The following is a 13,331-nucleotide window of genomic DNA, read 5'->3' as shown; positions in this document are numbered from 1 at the left end:
GTAATCAAAACCTTTATAGTGGACATACGCCCAGAAAGTGACCATCACCCCATTAAACTAGTCATAAAAACAGACTTAGAACAGCACAGAAGGTCAAATAATTATCCACTGGCCCTGGTTTCCATGGGACCCAGACGACTCAAGTGGTCGGAGCCCTTGAGCGATAAGGTTATAGACCAACTTAATGGACCTATTCTGGAATCCTGCAGAGATAAGATACTTAAAGGTACTATTGACCCAATAGAGGGTTATCAGCAAATTATTACCTCCCTCAAACCTCACCTGATTCATACAGAACCAACTAAAGTAAAAAAGCCTGGTAAGGGAAGTTGGTTCGATGCAGAATGCAGGAGCCAAAAAAAGATCCTGTCCCTGGTCATCAGAGCGGCCAACAAAAATGGGACTGAACAAATCTATAAAAGCCTGAGTGAAATTCATTCACAATATAAAACCCTACTGAAAAGGAAGAAACTTGAATTCAACAGGCAAAATTGGATCAAGCTGGATCTGGCTGTTAGGCAAAAGGAGGAGGTCAAATTCTGGAATATGGTGCATTCAGGGCTAAGGCCCTTGCAACTTCATCTAGACTCCCAAATTGCAGCACATACTTGGGAAACCTATTTTGGAGACATATTCAGCGGCCCAGAGACTGCTGAGGAAGTGACTAGACCCATTGACTTCCCTGATTGGCCACCAGTTTCTCCAGAAGAAATTGAAGGACTGCTTCAAAAATTAAAAACAGGAAAAGCCCCAGGAGAGGATATGCTACCGCCAGAATTATTTAGATATAACATCACCTGGTGGGCTCCCATCCTGGCCAGATTGTTTACATACATCAACCAGACAGGAATGGTCCCAAATGGGTGGAAAACTAGTGTGATTGTTCCTCTATACAAAAAAGGCAATAGGACAGACCCACATAATTATAGACCCATTAGCCTGTTGAACGTAGTGTCAAAAATTTATGGTAGGTTCCTGCTAAATAAACTACATAGTTGGGCTGAGGAGAATAATATTATCGCAGAAGAACAGGCTGGATTTCGGCATGGCAGAAGCACAATAGACCAGTGTTTTGTGCTTTCACACCTAATCCAAAATAGTCTGAAGAAACCAAAGGGATGCTTATACACAGCATTTGTGGATTTTACCTCAGCCTTTGACTTAATTGATAGACAGCGTTTGTGGGCAAAGTTGGCAAAGACTAATGTGGATAGACGACTATTGTTATTATTGCAACAGCTATACTCGGGGACAGACCTAAGAGTGAGGTTAGGCCTGTCAGGCAAGCTATCAAACAATATTGAAACAAAAAGAGGAGTTAGGCAAGGCTGTCTGCTAGCACCCTTTCTGTTTAATTTTTACGTGAATAATTTAGTTGCTGAGCTAAGCTCCCCTGACCACTTCCCTCCCTTAGCAGGTAGTAGGAGAATCCAAGTCTTGTTGTATGCGGATGATATGGTCCTCCTGTCAACTACGCAAATAGGTCTCAGGAGACTTTTGAGGTCACTAAGCAGAATTTGCGAACAAGAGAAGTTGAGGATCAATCACTCTAAAACCAAAGTAATGGTATTCTCCAAAAGGAAACAAATGCATAATTGGAAATTGGATGGCCATTCAATAGAGCAGTGTCATAGCTTTAAATATCTGGGGATACACTTCTCACACAATGGAAATTGTAAGAGCCATATTGAGGCAGCCAAACTAGCTGCATGGAGGTCAGTGAACTCAATCCTAGCCTTCGGGAAAACAAAGGGAGGGTCCTTGGTATGTCCCACAGCAAAGATTTTTTCTGCTAAAATTTTACCCCAACTATTATATGGAGCTGAAATTTGGGGACAGGGCAATACAAAACAGGTTGAATGTATTCAGAATAAGTTTGCAAGAGCTCTGTTAGCCCTTCCCCCTGGGACTCCAGCTGCCTTGTTAAGGCTGGAATTGGATCTTCCCTCACTTAAGGCCAGAATGCATAAGCTTAACATCTTATATGGGAAGAGGCTCCTGGGAATGGAGGATGAGAGTATAACAAAGCAATGCATGATGGAGCAGTATAAGCAGGGAGGATGGGCACAATACTGGCAAGCCTTGCTCCTTCAGTACTTTGATGGGTCAACAAATACCCTAATGCATCTGGAAAAGAAGGCGATTAGAGACAAAATCTTTGAGAGGGATGCAGCTGACAACTTACAGATTAGCAAACTGCAAGGTTTCTCTACCTGGTATCCTCGGCTAAAAAGTGACCAATATCGTCAACAATATCTTCAAGACCTAACGTCAGCGGTCCTGAGGAAAGCATTTACAGCCCTGCGATTCCAAACAATGCCATCAAACTGGCTAGAGGGAAGATACAGAGGGATCCCCCATGCCCAACGACTCTGCATTTGTGGCACAGGGGAAATAGAAGACTTAACACACTATTTGCTACACTGCTCCTTGTACAATGACCCTAGGGAAAATCTCCTAGGATCACTCTTGGAAGAAAGGGCATCATGGCAACAATCTGTGGTGATCTGCGACTTGCTAGCAGATCATTCTAAAAATATAACACTAAAGGTTGCCACATTCGCAATCGCAGCCCAAAAGATCAGAGCCAAAGTAGCAAAATCCATACTGGGGGTCAGAAATGGAAACGGTTTGGAATGACACAAAGCAGACACTGTTATTGTCATGTTTCTGCTTTCATAATTTTAAAGAACTTGTTTTAGTTTTAATTCTTGTTACGTTTTAAGGTTTATATTGGAAAGTGTTTATAAAGTTAGTATTTTACTGATGTCATGGCCTATGGCTAGTACAATAAACAATTCATTCATTCACTGGCAACGAAGATCCGCATAGTTAAAGCAATGGTATTCCCCGTAGTCACCTACAGATGTGAGAGCTGGACCATAGGGAAAGCTGAGCAAAGGAAGATAGATGCTTTTGAACTGTGGTGCTGGAGGAAAGCTCTGAAGAGTGCCTTGGACAGCGAGCAGATCCAACCAGCCCATACTTCAAGAAATAAAGCCTGACTGCTCATTGGAGGGAAGAATAGTAGAGGCCAAGATGAAGTACTTTGGCCACATCATGAAAAGAAAGGAAAGCTTAGAGAAGACAATGATGCTGGAGAAAAAAGAAGGGCCGACCATGGGCAAGATGGATGGATGGCATCCTTGAAATGACTGGATTGACCTTGAAGGAGCTGGGCGTGGTGACGACCGACAGGGAGCTCTGGCGTGGGCTGGTCCATGAAGTCACAAAGAGTCGGAAATGATTTCAACGAATGAACAACAACATGCTTAATTTGGAGATCACACATTGAGGGAACATGGGTTTCACCACAGCCATCAATAGTCTTGCCATGTACATTTGGAAAGTGTGAAGGTGAAAAGGCACCCCTCCAGTGTCTCCAAATCAAGAGAGAAGAGAGAGCTTTTTTAAAGGAAGCCCAGGGAATGATACCTCCAGATTGACTCCTCGTCCTTCCCTTGAAGAGGGGAACCCTCCTTAAAATGCCTTGGAAAACTGACTGCTGCAGGGAGAGAGTGTGCAAGCCAACAGCTCCGGTCTCCTCTACAGTAGAAACAGCTTTAACAAAGTATTAAACCTGATCTCATCTACAGACAGAAGTGAAAGGATCGCAGAAAGAGTGGTATCTTAACTTTGATGCTTTTAATTCAGATCTTAATGGAGGATATAAGGTCAACCACGATGATGAGAAGGGTTTTTTTTATTTATCATGTCAGGAGCAACCAGACATTTGTATTACATTTTAAAACAAAACAAACAAACAGACAGGCAAAACACAAAGTTTGCAAGCTTGGTAGTTGATTAAATGTCCTTTGACCAGTATCTTGCCACTTGGAGTACCTCTGGTGTTGCCTCAAGGAGGTCCTCCATTGTGCATGTAGCAGGGCTCAGGTTGCATTGCAGCAGGTGGTCAGTGGTTTGTTCTTTTCCACACTCGCATGTTGTGGATTCCATTTTGTAGCCCCATTTCTTAAGATTGAAAGGTGATCCTGTGGAAAGTTCCCCCTATTCCCACCAATGGACAGGGTAGAAAACGAATTTTTCAGCTGTCGTCTTGACTTTGGGAGGCTCCTGAAAAACAGATTGGGATCCCCATTAAAATCCAGGACACTAAAATGGATAGTGGTTTACCTGGATTGCACAAGCCTACACCACACCATACTGTGACCTTCGGACTGTGGAGAGGCTATTGGTGCAGCTCTTGTGGGTTATCTGCTGCCCAGTGCCTACAGTTCTGTTTATTCACTGAACAATTCAAGTGAAAATGTGCTTCATCACTCATCATTGTTATGGCGTTGTCATTCTCAGCCAAATTGGTGAGCATTTCCTAACAGACTGTGTATTGTGTGAAATCCCTTCATTCAACTCCTGTACAATCTTTATTTTTATGCATGGGAGTGCGTTCTGCATGAAGAATGCCCCTTAGGGACCAACTTGACCTCCACAAAGCTGTGCTACATCGTGCCACACAGAACATTGCAGACTAGCAAAAACTGCCTGCTTCACCACTTCCATGTTTTTGGGCATCCATATGCTTTGGGTGGCTTCCTCTTCATAATGTTTCCAGTGGCCAGGAACACATAAATCCATTGCAATATAATGTTGTGATTGGGTATCATTCCATCTTGCACAACACTGAAGTGTTGTTTGAAGAGATATTGTACAATTGCCATGGATTCACCACTTTTTTTAAAAAAAAACTGCTCCACTGCAATCACACAGTGCTCTGCAATACACAGTGCCATGATGACTGAAATAGCAGTGTTTGTGCTAGTAGAGGGGGGCAAGCATCACCCATCCCCTTTCAGTGTACTAACTATTTGAAAAAAAATGTGTTTCCTCTGCCCCACCCTGTTGTTCTATACAGTTCAAACTGCATTACATGATAACTATAATGATCATATAATGTCATTCAAACTGTATTATATGGCAGTATAGCATCAGCTTGAGACTTTACTGTACAATGTATGAAACCCATGTGAAGAGTTCTTTTTTGTGTGGGGACATATTCTAAGTCCTTCATTACTCTACTGCTTCTTGAGAACCTAATGTTAAAATGTTCTTGGCCTTTGGAAATGATAGCGGGGACCCTTCCCTATTCATGTAGGTTATATGCATGATAATAAGGTCTGGAATTACTATGCCCCTACTCCTATGCCTGTGTATCCCCTAATATTTTCACCACGTAGTCCTGCAACTTTCATGTTCTTCATCTTATATCAAACATAGCTGCCACCACCCTTTCTTCCGCAGGGAAGCAATTTTTACTAGATATAACTCCACAAATTATAATATAAAGATTTTTAAATGGGGCATGTATTCAAGGTAACCGCAGTAGCATCCTTTCTCTCAAACTCTACATGACATTCCTTCACAAAACTCCAGGGATTTTGTAAGCTCCATTTATAGAATCAGTAACTGCTAGTTTTGTCCACGGTCAAGTCAGTGACTCACTTCCTTTGAAAACTTTCTTCTCAGCAGAATTCCCTGGCACTTAGATCACTGTTGACACAGTGTATGTGACCCAGATTACAACATAAGCCTGCGATATCTCAACTAAACAACCAGCCTTAACCCAAAAGATGTAAACTCTTCCGAGACATGTTTGCATCTTTCTGTTTCCTGGTCTCCTGTTCACCATTCTTAGCTCACCTTTTAAAATGAGGCTGAATCTCTTCCCTGTACAGTAAATGTAGTTGGTGGAAGTCATTTTGACTTATTTTCATGCACCAAAAATTAATTCAGTGTAGCCTTACAATGAATTACTGAAAACACTGAGAACTGACTTATACATATTGCTAAAAATAATTAGAAGGCAGCAGTTAACTGATATACTGCTAGGTCACCCTGTGGAATATGTAACCGCACAGATTTTGAATGTAACTTTCAGCTCCGCTGTGCATTGTGATAGTCCTGGAAAGGTTAATATATATGTCTTTTCTTATACAAGCATTGTAAACCCAAGAGGCATTCCAATACCACAATGTTCTTCTATCAAAAATGAGGACATAAGCTAAATTGCTATTGTCAGTGGGACTATTCCTGTGAATAAGACTTACATCATTTGGGTCAATTACATTTAAGAAAATGAATTTGCTCCACAGATATCATAGCAACCTATGACTTTGGATAATTTTATAAATGATTATACTGATGATAGCACTGCTTAACAAGAGTATCACAGAGGCTAGAGTATAAATCTCTTAGGGATTGAGACTCCTAGATACATTTTGAGGTGGAGAAAAAGTGATTCATGGGCTCATCCAAATAAGGCACTAGAGCATTCTTGTCCTCTTTGTGGGCTTCCCATATGCATTCACCCATTCATTTTTTGAAAGGTATGGTAAATTTGATGGGTTTTTGGTCTGATCCTGTTAGAATTACCAACATTTCATGTCTAAACTAATTGTTAGGTTCCACGTTAGTTGTCTTCCTTTTTGTTTACTTTTCCACACCCATTATTTTCCTTAATCACTCTGACCTGCAGACATTTCTCTCTCCCCTCTATCAAATTATGTCTTGTATTGTCAACAATTTTAAGTAAAACTATTTTGTATATGTATTTTCTTTGCTAAAGCCTGTTTTGGTGGGCAGATTTGGGATGGGATTTGATATCAACCTCTGCTTCACCAATTGATTATGCTATTGTGTGTCTTACATAACACAACAGATTCAAGAGTGCTTTTCTTATTTTATTCTGGTGTTAATGTATTAACGCTTAGATTCAGCTGTGCAACTATGATATCATAGGAGGATAGACTCATCAATCCCTGTCACAATGTTTCCCATATTCACTCCTAGTATCCCCCATATATTCCGTAAGTGATATAAAGTAGTAGCAGGGAAAACCCTAAGGAACACTATTCAGAGTCCAATGCAATGACAATCTATTTATATTGAAACAGAGTTTCAAAAGGTGGTAAACAACATGAAATGGAACTGGGGAGGCCTTATACCTGATGTCCAACTGACATGTTCCATGCTAATGTTTTCTATATACACTGCTATATGTATCATGTTGAGCAAGGATGGACATACTGTTGAAGTTGTTACCTGATAATGCCATGTGTAGAGCAATTCTAGTTGTTTAAAATAATAGAAATGCTATCCCCAGAGGAAAAAATGTAGTGCAGTGGTTTGAGTGTTGAACTATGATTCTGGATATAGCCATGGGAACCCACTGGATGATTGTTGATAAGTTACACACTCTCAGTCACACAAATTTCTGGAATAGTTTAGCCATAAGTTGGAGATGACTTGAAGGCACACAACAATTCAAACAAACATTCCTCAGTCTAATTTCCCAAGCAAAATGATGGTGTCAATTTTCCATTTTTTTCCCCTTTGGGCTTGCTCGATATGAAATGTTGAAAGGTCTATGAGAAGGAGTGGTGAAGAGAAAGTGATACAATCAGAAAAAATGCCCTTTCTACAATTTCTTCATCCAAAATACAATGGAAAATTTTAGGTGCTGATATGAATCACATAAGAATATTTTTTTATATTACAGAATATATATGGACCCAATTTTTCTCACTTCTCATAGCCTGCTTCTTCAGTCAAGATTGAATCTTCAACCTGTGCTGGGAAAATATAATAAAACCACTCTAGCCCCCTTGCTTGATTTGGATTAACTATCCCCCAAAATAGCTTCCCTATTCCTTTCATGATCCATCAAACCCAGTATATTATATTTTTAGCGCTGAGAACTATTTTCCCCCCAAATGCTGGCTCCCCTTCCCAGGAGAGATAGGGCCCTTTCACACAGCCACATAACCCAGAATATCAAGGTAGAAAATCCCACAACATTTGCTTTGAAGTTGGTTATCTGAGTCCACATTGCCAGATATTCCAGTTCAAAACAGAAAATGTGGGATTTTATCTATCTGTATGGAAGGGGCCAGAGAGAGCAGAGTTCACATGTGATTAACTCAGTAGTGATCCCCTATAATGTATTACTGATGTATTGTGGGCTCGGCCTCATGTAAGCTGCACTGAGTCCCTTGGGGAGATGGTAGCGGGGAATAAATAAATAAATTATTATTATTATTATTATTATTATTATTATTATTATTATTATTGGTAGCAGAAGACAGATCTTCCCTCTTGCAATGCAAAACCCTCCATCTCTTAGAAAGGCATGTTTTAGGGTCTTTCTTCCTAGTTCCTCTTAGGATTGAGGCCACACAGCTGAACCAAACCGAGCACCTTTGAGGGTGGGAGTGGCTAAATGTTGTCCTGCATCAAGCTCCTCTATGATTTGCCCCCTAAGCTTACCAAAGGGGCCTGGCTGCATACTCAGCTCCCTTGAAGAAAGCTTCTGATGCATCATTTTGACATATCAGCAGCTTTCTTTGAGGGGACTCTGGAAAGTTTAGTGGCAAATGGGGGCTGGGAAGGAGGGGGTGCCCTCCTGCTTCTTCTGGCTCTTAGAACCCAAAGAAATGGGATGGCAGTGGGGATTGACCACTGGGATCATGGAACACAGACCCGAGAGTCAATACCCAGAGGCCCAGCATTTCAACAGATCCAGATCTTTTAGTAAGGTTTGTATCTTTTGAGGTGTTTTGTTAATCTGAAGTAAACTGGGAAATTTGGATTAGTCCAGGTTAACCTGAGGTGTTGTTTGAATGCCTCAGGATAACCCATGAGGAGTCACTGGTTTGAGGCCTGTGTAGAAGGGCCCTAAGAGAAAAGTATGTGTCTTATGCTATTGTTTCATTGTTGAATGTTAATCAATTACATGGTATATAAAAACACACAGCAGGAGTAGTTTCCATGGCACCATCTTAAGTTACAGCACCTTGTAAAATCCACAAAAATAAAGGCAACACCCCACATTTTCTAGCTAAGCATCCTAACTACTCACAGTTTTACAGGTTTCGCTTTCCTTGATTGCTCTTGGTTACATTGCTGGCACTCAGAAATCCAGTGATTGTCCTGTTTTCCATAGTTACGTTCTCTTTTCTCTCCAAACCCAATTCCATAATCTTAATCCCTTGAAATCACTGAGATTTGGGCTGTTTCACTGGTTGCAATGTCTCACCAAAATGTGTGATCATTATTTGTTTTCAATTTACAAATGTAGAACCTTTCTAAACCATTAGATATTGTACTAATTGCTCAAACCCCAAGTAAATAAATAGAGCACCACTTGGGTAAGTATCACTTTCATTGGCCAATAAACTGCCCCTTCCACAGCTGCTCCTCCCAGAGCTTAGCAGTAAATGATATAAGCCTCAATCACATTCAAATTTACTTACTTAAGAACTACTATTTGGAAATATGTGTCATTGGAGAGCCATGAAACTCCTTGGTGGACTTCGAATCCCAGCCAAATAAACCTCACAGAGATATGACAAAGATAAAATGGGACCATTTCCATGAATGCTGCCCTCGGAAGACATGTAAAATGTGATAGATGATAGATACACTATTACTGAGGGCAGAAAAAGAAGAAAAAACATTTTAAATTTTCTTCTTAACTCTATCCCCCTTAAGAATAATCAAACTCTGTGTTACAGAAGTTAGAGGGGAAAATGCCTTGGAATTCTTTAAGAACTTGCTATATTGAAACCAATTAAGGCACTTTTAAAGTTGATATTTGGGACCCCTGTTGATTTCCCCAGTGGAGAAATTCACACATTACAGAAGAAAAGACATTTTAAACATCTATCTGCTACGTTCCTTCAGTTAAAACCACCTGGCCTATAAAACTTAGTGACAAGATCTTCCCCAGGGTGCCATTTTTTGGACAAAGAAAACAAAAAGGAATGTAAGTTCTCTCTTTTTTTGCCTCAGTGGAGCTTACACAGCTTTCTCTGTCTCTTCCCCATCTGTTTGCCTAACTCAACTGGGGGCATCAATATGTTTAAAGAAAGTTATAATGTTTGCCCAACAGAACTTTGCAATCAGTAGGCTTTTTTCTGTATTGGTCCTGCAGTAAAAGGGCAAAAAGGAGGAGGGTTAAAACTTTTAATCAAGAAAAAAGTTTTATGTTTTCATTGTGCTGCAATAAAGCTTTCAAGATCTTAGCTAGATTGAAGAACTGAGCATGTGTTAATGGAAGAAGACAATCAAATATAATGAAATTGAATGCTTTAGAATAAATATAAAGGATTTTACTTCCATTCATCTGAAACTTTCTGTCCCAGATAACAGCTGGTCTTGGATTTTACTCACTGCCTTCTGACTCTGTCAAGCATACCTCCTTTCTTTACAGCCACGGTATGAACGAGCAAAGAGAAACATTTGATTACCTGTTTAAAGAGATATGTATCACAAATCATCCACCAAAAAAGAAATTTAAAATCCTAGCAGCATAAAACTTAGCAGTATAAAGGATGTTGTAGTTTAAAAATACTCTAGGTGCTTTCTATGTATTGTGATGAATGGAAATGGTGCTAGAGAAGAAATAATAATTGTCCAAAAAGGAACATTATTCTTCATACAGGCAAAAGTTGGAAGCAACTGAATGGATACCAAAGAAAAAGTAGAAATAACCACACTATAAGTTATGATTACAATATAAGAAATAGCACAGAATATTAAAGACCTGCTGCTTCCTTGCTGCCAGGTTGAAGGATAAAAGTTGCATTCACAAAGAAGAAATGTAGGGTTGTTTTTTTTTAATTAGAGGCCTCATCAGATGGAGCTTCTCAAATCAGGGGAGACCACCCATGGTACAGTAGGGCAAATCCAGTGGGCAATGGGGGGGGGGGGACCATCTTCCTGTGCTCAACATTGCCCACATTGCCATTCCATGGGGGAAAGCATCACTGTCCAGCTTTCCTAGCACTACACTGGCTTCCTAGATGACAGTATGTGAAGGCTTTCATGTTCTCAGGGCTCCATCTTATGACACTTGTAGAACGGAGCCAGAATGGAGCCCCACTGGAAGCAGTCCCATGTCATGTGATGGACCGTGTTGGTCTCAGTCCTGGCTTCACCTTGCAAGCATTGTAGGATGGGCTGAAGACTAATATGATGAGGTCGTATATCAATGGTTTTCAACCTGTTGGGTCCCCAGGTGTTTTGGCCTGCAATTCCCAGAAAACTGTTTATTCAGTTCTATCCTAATTGAAAAAAATCTCTTTGCCTTTCTATCTGCTATGGAATATTATTTGCATTTCTCATGTTGAAGTCAATTTTGATAGATTTGAGCATGCTAAAAATAATGGAATGTGATTGTATGACCCACATGGGTGACTAGTAATACCACGATCTCACCCTTTGACAGAAATACATCTTTACGCATATATTTACCACCATGACTACCCACAATACCCCAAGGTGTTCTTCTTTAAATGTATTAATCACATTACTTCATCTTAAGTTGGTATTATATGCATAATTAGTGTCCAATACCCAAAACAAATTGAGCTGTTGTTACTTGAGTAAATATAGTGAAATTTAAATTACTCTTGAGTTGTCCTATTTAATTGTGCATTGACTGTTTTATTCCTGTTGATATACTTCAAAACTGAGTTTTCAACATCGTGATAATAAGATATTTCCCTGGAGAGGAAAAATATTGTCCTAAATTTGACTGCTCGTCCCAACTATAAAATAGATAAATATCCAGGAGGCTATCCTGAATGACAGTCCAGTTGTAGGTTCCTGCCACAGCATACTGTCCACTATAATTTACCTATGTGCTACTGATACTAATATGTGGATAATGCCATTGCAGTGGTGCAAGTCATGAGATATAAACTGCCAGTAAGAAAGAAGTCACACAAGGCATTGCAGGACTCAAATTGGGGGGGGGGGGGGTAATCTAAGTTGAATAAAAGTGGGGATAGTAAGAAACAAGAAAAACATTAACAAATGTTCTCTGCAATTCAAAGTTTCAAGGAATACCAATGAAACTTTTACCACAGAATGCAAGTGAAAACTATCAGCCAAACTCCTTTCTACCACTCTCCATCAGACCACACCATAAAGTTTGCCAACATTTTCCCAAGATCCACCCCCTGGCATCTCCATGCAGAATTTTTTGTTATATGGGAGTATCCTGGAAAGCAGTGATGTGTTTCAGGGTGTGAGATCTATTCTGGAACTTATTTTGCACAATGTGATGTACTCTGGATGATTGGTTCTAGAATTGGGGGTTAAGCTTTCAAGTGTTTGAGAGCAAACAACTCATCTTATTTACATGGGATTGATCTGTCTGTACAGTTTGTATGTATCTTTTGACCTAGGAAATTAGCTAAGTAGTGTGAAAAATTTAAAAGTACGTTCGCTTGATTTGATTTGGGTCTCTATTTGAATGTACATGTATTGATTGTTAGCTCGAGTTCTATTTAAATTGAATTCATAAGACAATTATGAAATGCCTTCATGGGATTCAAGCTTTGGAATGCCTTACTATATGGATCGGGGTGAAAATAATGTCAGTTTGCACTTTGTATAATACATCATCTTTATACTTATATAAAAAAGCATTATTGGAACTGCAAAAGGATCAGTTGTATGCTGTTTTCGTCCCAAACAATTTAATCAAATGAAAACAAACTTCCATATAGATTAATTTTCTAAATCAGAAACTTTCATGACCTTCTTTCTGCATTGTAAAGTCAACTGACATTGGCCCATTAAGTCATAATCTCCCATTACAATGCAGTGTTCTGTTAAAATAACCCTGCAAGAAAGTCTGGGCAAGCCAACTAATTGGACTATTTTAGAGTTCCTACCAAGAGCCAGTTAATTGACAAGTGATTTTGTTGATTAATTTACTGGAACAAAAAGAACAACAGGAGATGAATGACTTTGCCACTACCTTTGTTTTCCAGTGGGGAAAAGTGCAGAAAGGCATTGCAGAACACTAGCTTTGCAACTGGTTGGTATATTTATTTATTTGTCAAAGAGAGCTTAAGATTATGGGGAAAATATTTGAGCAGCTAGAACTTTATTGCTTGCAGCTGACACGATGGAAAGTAAGCATGAAGGATAAGAAAAAAAGATGGGAGCTTTAAAATTATACTTTCTCTTAGAGTTTTATTTGTATGACTTTCAGTTTGCTGTCTCTTCAGTTAACTCATGACAGGGATGGTTCCTGATGGTGTTACTAAGCCACAGACAGCTTCCATTTACCATCATCTCTAGTTGTTGGGCAGCATTTATTGGTCATTGTGCTTTGCCATCCTTCGACCTTCTTTTCTTCCTTGAAATTCACCAAGCAGCTCTTCCAGGAGGGAATCATTTTTTGCATTCTGAGGGAATCCCAAAATTTGAGAGCAGCTTTCTCTCTTGTTCCCCAATGAACCCAAGAAAGTAGTGAGACAGAGAAAAAAGGCTTCTCTTGAAGATCTTAAACTACTAATGGG

This window comes from Anolis sagrei, chromosome 5, assembly GCF_037176765.1.
Source record: "Anolis sagrei isolate rAnoSag1 chromosome 5, rAnoSag1.mat, whole genome shotgun sequence".
Lineage (NCBI taxonomy): Eukaryota > Metazoa > Chordata > Lepidosauria > Squamata > Dactyloidae > Anolis > Anolis sagrei.
This window is presented reverse-complemented; position numbering follows the sequence as displayed.